Source organism: Trichechus manatus, unplaced genomic scaffold (assembly GCF_000243295.1).
Source record: "Trichechus manatus latirostris isolate Lorelei unplaced genomic scaffold, TriManLat1.0 scaffold00123, whole genome shotgun sequence".
In the NCBI taxonomy this organism is placed as follows: domain Eukaryota; kingdom Metazoa; phylum Chordata; class Mammalia; order Sirenia; family Trichechidae; genus Trichechus; species Trichechus manatus.
Genome location: NW_004444059.1, coordinates 8,762,066 through 8,773,676, shown reverse-complemented (window position 1 = coordinate 8,773,676; position 11,611 = coordinate 8,762,066). Strand labels below are relative to the sequence as shown.

The following is an 11,611-nucleotide window of genomic DNA, read 5'->3' as shown; positions in this document are numbered from 1 at the left end:
TAATATACAAAATCAATTTGGTAGTGCATGATAAATCTGTTTACGGATACCCCCACTGAGATATGGGAAAAATCATATCACTAGCAAAGCCTAAATACAGTCTTTGCCATCTATGTTAATGGAGTCTGTTTATGACTTATCTTGTCTCTATTCTGTACGACTAACTCTGAGATCTGCTTCTTTCAAACTTCCATTTAACCTTTGAGTTTCTCTCTTTCCTCCCTCCCTCTTTCCATCCTTCCTTCTCTCTCTCTGTCTTTCAAAAAAGGAGGCTGTATCACAATTAATAATGATGAAAAAGAGGAGGAAAAGTGAGGCCAGTAGGTAATTTTTTAAGTTAAAAAATGAGTACTGTTTATTCATTATTATCTCCACGGGATGAAGTAATTTAAATCCTTAAAAATCTAAGTAAATCTATAATTATCTATATCCTAAGATTACGCACAAAGGAGTAGATTTGAAATTCTTGTGTGTAGTTTTCTCTCCACCCTCCCTACTCTCCAGATTTTATTACTACTCACCGTTTAAAAAGATAGAATATATATTTTAAAGCTCAAAATAGGTTTAAAAAAAAATTGAATTCAAAGAATTCAAAGGTTAGAAAACAAAGACTATTAACCCCTTTTCTCAAGCCCCAGACTTAGTTTCACTTCCCAGAGACAACCATTATCCATGACAGTTTGTTTTAGCTTTTTTGTGGTTATCACTGTAACTATATGGTAACTGTGTGCCTCAATTTCTTGCTTCATTTATCTGCCATGAAGCATGAGAAATTTAGTTCATTTGTACTTCCACTTTTCAAATTATTATTTATAGCATCAGTGTTAGTTCTGCTTGATATAATTACTTAACTCCCTATTTATATTGATTTATGTAATACCTAGCACCTTCCACCATGCGATGGGGAAGATGAGGATATTAGTGCCTAACCTTGTCCTTTCTGCCAACTCTCTGTCCCCTGTTTTCTCTTTAGTTATATTATTATTCTACATTTTCAAGAATTAAAAATTTCCAGATTGTTCTCCCTTGAAATTCATGACCACTAACTCCAAGGGGGCTTTCCATGTTGCTCAGCAGTATGCTACATTTCCTTACTTAACCTCTACTCTTCTACTCTTCAAAGAAACTCTTTCTCTCCTTTGTTTCTCTTTAGAAACTTTCAACCCCCTTTGTATGCCCTACTCTCAGATGATAACTGTGATACTGAGACTTTCCCACCATGTTTCATTACTTTTAGCTTCTATTCTTTTAAAACTCTCTCATATCTCTTCTCAGATCTTATTGGAGAGAGTTTACAGATGAATATATCAGTCCATTATATTGACAAGAAGCCTTTAGTATGATACTTTTGTCTCTTTGTTAATTTTCATTTATATTTCGTAGTTTACTGTCTTTTTTTATGGAAAGTGTCTGCTATGTATCTTTGCCATTACTTTTCAGGGCACAAAAATCCTTTATTTTAGTTTATGAGTATGATTGGAAATACTAGATTCAAGAATACTGAAAAAAAGACTAAAGGAGCTTTATTTATTTATTCACCAAATATTTGTTGAGTACTTACCAAGTGACAAGTATAATGCTAAACTCTGAGGCTACAGAGATAAATGACCAAAAAGAAAAGAAACAAAGAAAAATTCCAAATCTCAAAGCCTCTCTAGAACCTCACAATCTGCTCTGCCTTCTTGTTTCAACTCTCATACTGTAAACAATGTCCTTTTTGCGGTCTACTTAGTACCACATTTTTGTGTCTTTTGGTGGTGATTTTCCTGTTTAGAATGCCTCCCAAGCATAATGCTGAGATGCTGTCTTGTGTTCCTAAACGCAAGAAGAATATGATGTGCCTTATGGGGAAAATATGTGTGCTAGATGAGCTTTGTTCAAGCATGAATTATAGTGCTGTTGGCCTTGAGTTTAATGTTAATGAATCAACAACTTGTATTAAATAAGATGTCTTTAAACAGAAACACACATAAAACAAGGTTAGGTATTGATCAGCTGATGACAGCATGGTGACCAGAAGCTCATAGGAACCTAATCCTGTGTTTCTTCTAGGAGCAATGGTTCAGTATTTGCTAATTCAGTGTTCATGGTGACTTTGTAGAACATAACTACTGTGAATAACAGAGTCAATTAGATAAGTTTAACCACTGCTGTATTGATGGTACAAGAGTGGGACGAGGCTTATATGTTAAAAAGCAATAAAATTATGAAAACAATTTTTCAGGATATGTGGAGTTGTTAAGTAAGTTTGTTGAGAAAGTTTGGGGATATATTTGAGAATGGGATAAATTTCTTACTACTAGAATTTTAGGTTTGTATTAAATCTTCTTTATAATTAAAAAAACAAATAAACAAAAACAAAAACAAAACTGTTTGCTGTTGAGTGGATTCCGACTCATAGAGACTCTATAGGACAAAGTAGAACTGCCCCATAGGGTTTTCAAGGAGTCGACCTTTTGGTTAGCAGCCAAGCTCTTAACCACTGCACCACTGGGGTGTATAACAATGTAATTTCTTACATTTAGAGTGCAGATTCCCAACCCAAGAAAAAGAAACAATTACGAATTTTTACACACACATCCTGGGTGGTGCAAATGGTTAACAAACTAGGCTGCTAACTGAAAGGGTGGAAGTTTGAGTCCATCCAGGGATGCTTTAGAACAAAGGCCTAATGATCTACTCCCCAAAACATCAACCACTGAAAACCCTATGGAGCACAGTTCTATTCTGACACACATGGGGTCGCCACAAGTCAGAATCAATTTGACAGCAGCAGTTTATATTGATAGATAGATAGATAAAGCAAGTATGGCAAAATGTTATCAATTGTTGAACCTAGCTAAAGGGTATACAGATGTTCATGGTAGTATTCTTTCAATTTTTCTGTAACCTTAAGTATTTTTATATAATTGGAAAAATAAAAAAAGACAGATATTGAGTAGATTTGGATTCTGTATTATACTTAATATCCAGAATTGAAGACTTGAATGTTACTATTTTTAAATCAATGCTTATTCTATAATTTTGTATTATTTTTAAACATTTTGGAATGTTATTTTTTATAATTTTGAAATGTATATTATTATCTATGTGTTAGGCATTATCTCCAATCCTTACAACAATCCTGAAAAGTAAATATTAATGTCTCCATTTTCAGATAAGAGTGGCTAATTCACATTAAGTTGTTTTCCCTTAGTCACATGCAAGTATAAATGTTGATGTTATGATTTGTGTACAAGTATGTTAGAATCCAAACCCTGTGCTTTTCTCACTATATCAACTGAGTCCTATGCTAAAAAATTTCATTTGTAGATTGATGGGCAGGTTGTCTTTTGGGGGTGAGCCCTTTATGCCAATTACAATTTATGAAAACTGATGCTCTTAGGAAAAAACAAAACAAACAGAATAAACTAGTTCTGCTGCTTTTATCGCTGTCTCAAAGTCATAAAAACAAAGTTATCAAAACCTGAATGCTTCTCCAAAATCTTCTAATGCAGGTTCATTGCCTTATTTGGCTTATCATAAGCAAGAAGTAGTATCAAAGTACTATTTCAAAATATATTGGCATTTGGATGTTTCTCAAGGTTCTTAAAACTTTCCACTTTCAAACATGCCTATTCTTATCATTAAGTGGCACTTTTTTCCCATAAGGCAAAGTATCAATCTTTCATTCAACAAATATTTATTGAGCACTTAATACATGCTTAGTACACTATGTACGCATTTTACTGAAAATCCTGTTGGTATCTTAACCACGTTTTCTTTCTCTCAAAGATGGTAACGTTACACAGATTTTTTCTCATGCCTTTAAAATTTTCTAGTAGTAGCAAAATTTTTATTGGATAGTTTACTTAGTGCATTATATTAATATAACTGTCTATTATAAGCCACAAACTAAACAAGGAAGAATGTGTTATAGGTACAGCTCATGGAAATTCACGTTCAGAGCTCTTCAAAGTTATTGATAAAGTTCCCAGAACTCTTTAAAATAAGGGGGCTTCTTGACTTTGGGAGATGTTTAATAATTAAACAATAGATGATATGATTTGTTAGAATCACCTCCAACATGTGCACTTAGACATAATGGTGAGTGTAGAGATCATTGTTTAATTTTTAGATTATTTGAGCAAAGGAATTAGTGCTTGCAATCTTGCTTATAAAGCTTGCCCAAGCATATGAGTGTATTCAAAGTAAAGAAACTTTCTGTAATGGACAATTTATACAAGCTCAGACTGATATAATGAGCCACTGCCAAGATTCTCTTTAACAATAGCCCAGGGATTGTTGAGCTCATTTCTCTACAGATCCTTATCCCTTTAAAAAGACAGTTGTACTCACTGACTGAATACACCTCAACTTGTGTTTGCGTTTACTTATGTTTTTCTTTCCCTTAGAGCTTGAAATGTAAGCTCTGCTTTAAGAAGTGGCTAAGCCTTCCTTCCTCCTGCCTTCCTTTCCCCCTTCATTCCAATCAAGGAGCGCTGCAGAGAGCACCATTGTTAGACATCAAATCTGTGAAGGAGAATTTGACATTCACTCTAGAAAGAGGCAAGGCAACAACAGGTTTTTCTTCTACAGCTACAGTACCTTTGCAAATAGTAAAAAACAGTCTCAGAAATTGTTATGGATTGAATTGTGTCCCCCAAAGAAATCTAATCCATGGTACCTGTGGACATGATCTTGTTTGGAAATAGGGCCTTTGAAGGGAGAACATGGCCTGGCCAACATGTTGATTTGGTCTTGTAGCCTCTGGAGCTATGAGACAATAAATTTCTCTTCTTATAAGCCACCCAGTTTATAGTATTTTGTTATGGCAGTCCTAGGAAACAAATACAGAGACTCAGCAAAAATTGGGAAATAGGCCATTTTTCTTGAAGCATGTCCTTGTCCACCTTTCTGTGCCCTTCCTTCATTTTTAGCTGCAAAGCTTACCTTTTTCAATGTCCAGTGGCCTAAAGCTCCAGATACCTTTAATTTAGGAAGAAAATTTTCAGCTGACATACTAAGTCACATCAAGATATTAGCATGTTCTGTTTTCATAGATATTTGTGTTAATAAAGTGGATACATGAAGAAGGCAAAGGAGCACCAGTGGGGAAGCACTGAGGGTCAAAAGGATTCATTGCTATGCCTTAGTCAAAATATTTAGCCAGTCTTCTACTTGATATTCTTGATACACTATTGAGTCCATCACTAATTATTAAAAACATGGATGGCTGCATTATCAAATTAGGTCACTTCTGGTCAAATACTGGGGAATTGGTTGGTATGTAGGTTGTATAATTTAAGAGAGTCCAGGAAAGTGTCTCTTGCTGTCATTATCTCCCACGTCAGAGAGTGGTGATGAAGGTATTTGATTCTTTGGTTTAGAACCTTTCCTCTTTGAGAGTGCTCAGTTGGAATCCGAATAGCTACGGAAGAGGTAAGGCATAGAGTTATTGCTCTTTTCATCTAAGAATAAATTACTTCATCCATTGTCTGAGTTTAGGTCCCTGCCAGAATGAGAATGAATTAAACAGGCCTGAAAGACATTCTATGGTAGGGTGCAATATAGGGCCTTTGAATAGAGTTCAGAGAGATGGTTGTATAAAGAAATAAGGTCTAGACTTAGCTCTGCTAGTACCAGCTGGGTGTCCTTGGGACAGTCACCTCACTTCTTTCTTCCCTAATTTTTAACAAGAAGATTGGATTAGAATGATCTCTAAGTACCCTTACAGTGCTGTTATTTGGTAAGTCTGTCCGTTTCTGTTCTGACACTTGGTGATCTGGTGAAGAATTCTACATGTCCCATCTAAACCTGTTGTCACTGATTTCATCTTTCATCTTTTAAGACTAAGGAGTCGTATGTATTTTCTTGTACAGAAGTTACTTTACCTCCTTCATTTCTTCAGTTAGTGGCTGTTCTTTGATCCCCTTCAAATCAGTTAAGTCATCTTTCAAGTTTCTTGACCCAGAACTTCTTTTCACTGCCTCAGAGACAAGGTGCATATTAAAGAAACTCAACAAGCCAAGCTGCCTGTTTCACAATGTGCTTCCTTCCTAAAAATGACCAGCATTTTATTGATTCCTGTGACTAAACAGCACCCTAAACTAATATTTTCAAGAACTCATGATGTTTCTAGTGCTCCTAACTGTCTTTGCTAAGGGATGAGTTGCAGGCATTGTTTTATTAATAGAGTATGGATTATTTTTATTTTGATAGATTATGTTGCTTTTGTCCTAACTGAACCCTATCTACTACTATAATGTCTGTGTGCATTGCCCAAGCCACAAATACTGTTCTGTTCTCCTTCTTGCTACCTCCTAAGGCACCAGTACATTCTCAAGAAGAAAATAAGAGGAACAGACTTGCTTCCTCAAAGTAAATAGTGGCTTTTCACCTTCCTTCTCACTTCATGCTCAGGGTGATAAAATGTTAGCAGAGTCTCCAGAAGGCCTAGGATACGTCCGGAATTATATTCCCCAATGTAAACTCTAGGGTTTGAACATTGATATATACAAAATTAGCAAATGGGGTCTGTGGTTCTGGGGCTGGACTGAGGATTTTGGAAAATAGGCCATTTTTCTTGAAGCATGTCCTTGTCCACCTTTCTGTGCCCTTCCTTCATTTTTAGCTGCAAAGCTTACCTTTTTCAATGTCCAGTGGCTTTGACCCTGGTTACATTAGCCTCATGAATCACAGATTGTCTCTGTCCTGAAAGCTCTACTCTTGTAAAAATGACCCACATTTTAATGTTTTTATGTACCTCTGAAGGGAGGAAGCACAGCTATAGCCAATGCACTTTCCCCTGTGAGGCCATTCCTGATGCCACCCCAATGTATTTTCTATGGTTACCCAAGAATTCTGTCATCATACTTTTGGTAACTGTTTTCTCTACTCCTCTTTCAACATCTATCTGTAAGGTCAGTAGAAAAATATGTTTCAGTTATATCTTGAAATGAGAGGAGTTGGTAGTCCAGTAATAGAATTCTTGCCTTCCATGGGGGAGACCTGGGTTTGATTCCCTGCCAGTACACCTCATGCACAGCCACCACCCATCTGTTAATGGTGACTCACGTGTTGCTATGATGCTGAACAAGTTTTAGCGGAGCTTCCAGACTAAGACTAGGAAGAAAGGCCTGGCAGTCTACGGCCAGTGAAACCCCTATGGATCACAACAGTCCAATCCGCAACTGATCATGGGGATGGTGCAGGACGAGGCAGCATTTTGTTCCTTTGTACGCTGGGTTACCATGAGTTGTGGGCCAACTTCATGGCAGCTAATAACAACATCTTTAATTTTTTTTTTTTTTAAAGTAAATGGAACACGAATCCAGAGATGAGTGTGAAAGAAGAAATGCTCAAATCCAACTGGCCCAATTTTAGCAAAAGCAATTTGGCAGAGCCTCTACTTTGGTCATGAGGCCTTCATTTGTTTAATAAATATTTATTGAGCCCTTAATATGTTCCAAATACTTTTCTAGTGAACAGGCCAACATGGTACCTCCTATTTGGGGGGCTTAAAATTTAGCAGAGAGAATAAACAAGTAAATATAATTACATATAAGGAGGAGCTTTAAGAATTCAAGATACACAGAAAATGAACTTTGAAGACAACAATGACAATAGCAAACTCATTGTCAGGCACTTTACGTATATTAACTTATAATCTTCACAGCAACCCTGTGAGCTTGGTGTAGTCATCCCCATGGATGAGACACAGAAACGTAAAGTAACTTGCCTGGGATTTAAACTCCCAGATCTATGGATTTAATCACTCTCCTTATGTTTAAGAAAGTAATCAATTGCAGAATTTAGGAGATAAGTTTTTGGAAACTAGTAAACAGGTAGCAAACCAGCTGAGATAGTAGTGTATAGCTGAAAGCACGTGGCATGAATTCAGGTGGTTTAAATTCAAGTTCCTATCCTCTTAAAAGCTGTGTAAGGTTAAGATTGTTAACCACACTGAGATTTCTTTACATCTACCACTCACCCCCCAAAATCAATAACTACAATACCTGACTTCCTCGTAGGGTTATTGTAGAGATTCTATTCTCCATGATTATATCATTTATTACCTGCTATATGCCAGGAGCTGAATTGTGCCCTAGCACCATTGGAAATTCACACAAGTGCAAGATAAAGGCCCTGTCTTCAGCTTATAACCCAGGTAGCTGAGTCACTTTGGTGAGATAATGCTTATGAAAAGTTTGCAAATGGTATCTATATATAGCATATATGTGGTTTTTGCCTTAGTTTCTTCATTTGTAAAATAGGGATAATAGCTCCTACCTCAAAGGATGATCCTGAAAATTAAAGTACTAAATGCATGTAAATATTTTAAACAGAAATTATTCCTTGGTAAACATTTTTTTAAGTGTTTGCTATCATCATCATTATTATTGGTATTATTATATTATCTCATTACCTCCTATTTTGTTTGCATACACTGGCAGAGACAGTTCCTACATTTCCTGGTACGCCTTGCTGTTGGTTAGATGTGATGTGACTGATTCTAGCAAATGGACTGTGAGAAAAGAGACAAGTGTTGCATCCAAGTCAGGGATGTGAAAGGTCAGTGGGTCCCCTCCATGTTGCTCATTCTCTTCCAAAGTGGTCTTGAGGGCACATGTGGATTGCTTAACTGAAGACAGTTCAGTTAAGAACTGTCTGATCTGTATTGAATTATGATGTGAGTGATAGATAAAATTTTACTGTGTTAAAGCACTGTGATTTCAGGATTTATTTGATACAGCAGCATAGCCTCACCTACGCTGACTAATATACTAAGTATAGGTAGGCCTTTAACCTTTCCCTGCTTCATTGATGTTTCACCGTCAGATTAATTGTCCAGATCCACCTGAACCATTTTATTCCCCTTGCTCAAACATCTTTAATGTTCCCCTTGTTTACTAAATATAAACTCCTCACATTTATATTTAAGACCTTCATAGTGTGGCCGAACTTACTTTTCTAGCTTTATTTCTCATTACTTCTTGTATCTTAAGCACGTTTTCACCAGCTAACCAGTTAAGTTTCTTAACAGCCTCATCAGGACTTTCATGTAGGCACGTTTGCCTTCGTGGGCCCCTTCCTTCATATAGGAGTCCCAGTGGTGCAGTGGTTAAGAGCTTGGATGCTAACCAAAAGGTCAGCAGTTTGAATCCACCAGATGCTTCTTGGAAACCCTATGGAGCAGTTATACCCTGTCCTGTAGGGTTGCTATGAGTCAGAATCAATTCAATGGCAATGGGTTCTGTTCCCCCTTACAAAAAAAAATTATATTTTAAAACTATGTGGGTAAAAATGAATATATTAATATTATATGTTAAAACATTTTCTTCAACCTAAGGGTTTATTTATTTTTTCTGATTTTAAAATCAATTAAAATATTTTTTATAGACTACTAAAAGTATTGCAGGCCCTAGGCACTGTGCTTACTGCACCTAATGGATCATTAGTCCTGGATTCTGCTCATGCTTTCCCGCTTACCAGGCCTTTGTACATGCTGTTCCCCATATCTGAAATGTGTTGCCACACACAGCCACTGTGAAAATTTTATTCAGTTTCTGAGGACATCCTCAAATCTCTTTATTCCTTCAACCTCAGTTTCCTTCCTTCCTCCCTCCCTCCCTCTCTCTCTCCTTCCTTTATTTGCTTCAGGAATATTGTTAAGTATGGCATAAAAAGTTGATTGACCGAGTTGATTTTCTGACTTCCCAGAAAGGGCTCTCAATCTATAGCATGCAGATACAAACATCTCATTCCATGCTACATGGGGAGGGTGAACAAAGCACCATGGGGGCAGAAAGAAGAAAATGATGAACTGTACTGAAGGGAAGGGGTTACCTTCCTGCTTCAGGAAGCTGTCCATCATCTCCACAGCCAGAAGTGACTGCTCCCTCCTTTAAACCCAAATAGCCTGTTACATTTCCTCTGTGGAATGTGTCATACATACCTTGGCTCAAATTGGGCTGTTTTTTGTATGTATCACTGCTGCATTAGTCAGTGAGACCCATTTCACCAAGACCAGTGACATAATTTGTGGGGCCCAGTACAAAATGAAAGTGCAGGGCTCCTTGTTCAAAAAATATTAAGAATTTCAAGATGGCAACAGCAGAGCGTTAAACCAGGCATGGGGCTCTTCTAAGTATGGGACTCTGTGATACCTCAGGTTGCATACCCATGAAGCAGGCCACTATAACATCTTTATGCTTAGCACAGGCCATACACATGAAGACACACTGAAAAAGAATTGTCAAAGAAGTATTTAAAATCTACACGTTACACACCATCATTCCTAACTCTGTTGCAGAAATTAGATACTGTACTGCATGCCCATGATTTACAATTATGATTTTGACAAAGGTAGAACCTCACACTTACCCAAATCTGTTCTCTTGCCTAGTATCCCTTAGCCAAATATCACTCCTCTCCTGCTGCCCTTTATCCTAATATTACTAGGAATCTGGGGAGCTTTGCTAAGAGGCTTGCTTTGGTGTTTGTACACTGGGATCAACTCAGTGATATGTCAAGTACAGCTAATGACACGTTTTTAGAGAAGTGAGTAGCCTCTTTGGCAGCAAGAGAGAAGGCACACCTTGGGATCCAAGGGGCATCTCAGTAAGTGGGTGTTAGAAAATACTTGCTATAGGATTTTAATTTGTGTTAGATGATTTTTGGAGAGTCTAAGGAAGGGGGACTTTGCTTCGGATTGGATATTATTAGGAAGTGGGAGTAATAGTATCACTGGATATTTAAATAAATCTTTAAGGAGGAAAGACTAGATGTAGGCCAAAGATGTGACTGGCAAAAGAAGCAGCACTCACTCCTGTTAGCAGGATAGGGAGATGTTTGGTCATTGTGCATTGGACAATGTTCATGTTTGTGTTCAAACATGATTATAAAGTAGTCTTGTTTTTGTCTTGCTCCGTCATGGTCACAGAGTGGCTTCGTCTAATGTTAACGTGCTATGAAATTTTAGATTCAATAAGAGAACCCAAGACCTAGCTGTGAATGCCTTGATGCTCCTAGCATCACCAAGGCCTAGCTAAGATTTATTCATGAATTTGTTTTTCTTGCCTCTATGGGATCTATACTCTAAGTGGTGTTGACACTTACTAATAACTTAAAGATTGTTGTATTGTAGAATGTCTTAGAAGATTTAAACTTAAAACTTTAAAACACAGTTAATAAATTACATTTTTAAAGTATTATACATTTTTAATATACTAGTTGAGTTGTGCCCATCAAAAAAATTAATTTTTAGTCTCTCAGTGTAGGTTTGCTTTTATACTTTAATTTTTAATATTTTTATCTTTAATTTTCTCTAATATATTGTTATGGTTGAATTGTGTCCCCCAAAAATGTGTGTCAGCTTGGCTAGTCCATGATTCCCAGGATGTGTGGTTGTCCACCATTTTGTGATCTGATGTGATTATCCTATATGTTGTAAATCCTAACCTCTATAACGTTGATGAGGCAGGATTAGAGGCAGTTATGTTAACGAGGCAGGACTCAAATCTACAGGATTAGGTTGTATCTTGAGTCAATCTCTTTTGAGATATAAAAGAGAAGCAAGCAGAGAGGAGTGGGACCTTATAGCACCAAGAAAAAAGTGCCAGGAGCAGAG

The 11,611-nt window shown here is 36.9% G+C and overlaps 1 long non-coding RNA gene across 3 annotated transcripts in view; it reads right to left on the bottom strand.

Moving 5' to 3' along the window:
* Positions 1-7,042, bottom strand: part of LOC111822057 (uncharacterized) — a 13,094-nt gene extending 6,052 nt beyond the window's left edge. For 2 of the 3 annotated variants that reach the window (XR_002825340.1, XR_002825342.1), the window contains exon 1: positions 4,667-7,042. This is a non-coding gene — a long non-coding RNA (uncharacterized LOC111822057). The remainder of the gene's footprint in view (positions 1-4,666) is intronic. The other variant, XR_002825341.1, reaches the window with a different exon arrangement.
* Between the last annotated feature and the right edge of the window lie 4,569 nt (positions 7,043-11,611).